At 39.8% G+C, this 1,350-nt stretch overlaps 1 protein-coding gene across 1 annotated transcript in view; it reads right to left on the bottom strand.

Annotated features, from left to right (window-relative positions):
* Positions 1–1,350, bottom strand: part of top3a (DNA topoisomerase III alpha) — a 37,384-nt gene that overhangs the window by 31,959 nt on the left and 4,075 nt on the right. The window lies entirely within an intron of this gene.

Raw genomic sequence — 1,350 nt, 5'->3', positions numbered from 1 at the left:
GCTTTTTGGTTTACAGCGGATTGTTTCTGCACATCTCGCTTTAAGTTAAAGTCCTACACATTGTGATCATTGAACGTTCACATTCAATTATGTAATTTATGCATTTCACCCATCACACACGAGATACACCCGGGTGGAGCAGTGGGCAAGCACCCGGGCAGCAGGTATGGAATATGTGAATTGTTTAACAACACCACAACATATAGGCATGGCGGGGAATCAAACATGTGACTTTCTGGTCCCAAGTCAGCTGCCCTACAACTGCACAGCAACCACCCTATCACAACTTCAACAGTCGGACAAACTGGCTCACATCCATCCATCCATCATCTTTACCTGCTTCTTCCTTTTCGGATCATGGGGGTCACTGATGCCCATGTCCAGCAATCGCTGTATGAGAGGCGGAGGACGCCTAGACAGGTCTCCAGTCCATCACAGGGACACCCAGAGACAAAAGAGACAACCATTCACTCTCTCTCTCTCTCACACCTAGGGAAAATTTAGTTACCAATCTAACATGCATGTTTTTGGTATGTGGGAGGAAATCAGAGTAACCTGAGAAAACCCATGCATGCACGGAGAGAACATGCAAACTCCACTCAGAAAGACCCCCGGCTGGGATTTGCACCGGCAACCTTCTCACTGAGAAGCAACAGATCTACCAAGTGAGCCACTGTGCTGCTTAACTGCTCTCATATGACACAAAAGTAATTTGATACATTAAGAAGTTCATGGTCGACTCAGTGCCTGCAAAGATATTTTCTAAATCGACCACAGATACGCTCCCAGACCTTCAGCGTGAACTCTGTATAGTTTAAAACTGTGTTTGTAACCCTTTCCAGACTGATGTGTAGAAACAGTTACTCCTCCACAACTTCTGCTGTTTGTCCCTCCTTAGCAAATACTGTTAGTGTAATGAAGCATGAACTGTTGTTCTGTAGTGGTATTTATTTTCAGTTCTTTCAAAAAAAAGATTTTTATGTTCTAATGTGGAAAATCTAATCTGTGACTTTAAATTTGTAAAAAAAAAATTTAAAAAAGTTGAAATAATTAAATATCACCTGATTGTATAGACTCAAATTTGTATATATAAAAAAAAAAACTAAGAAAGTCTAAAAATATTTTTTTTTAAATCATGTCCTGGATGACTGAGAATCTACACCAACATAAGTCAAAACCGAACTGAATGTAGTAAAAACAGAAAACAAAAGTGATGCTAACACTTTCCACTCAACACAGTCAAGCTATATACAAACCGGATTCCAAAAAAGTTGGGACACTAAACAAATTGTGAATAAAAACTGAATGCAATGATGTGGAGGTGCCAACATCTAATATTTTATTCAGAAT

The sequence above is a fragment of the Nematolebias whitei genome, chromosome 15 (assembly GCF_014905685.2).
Source record: "Nematolebias whitei isolate Nwh7 chromosome 15, NemWhi1, whole genome shotgun sequence".
NCBI classification, from domain to species: domain Eukaryota; kingdom Metazoa; phylum Chordata; class Actinopteri; order Cyprinodontiformes; family Rivulidae; genus Nematolebias; species Nematolebias whitei.
This window is presented reverse-complemented; position numbering and strand designations above follow the sequence as displayed.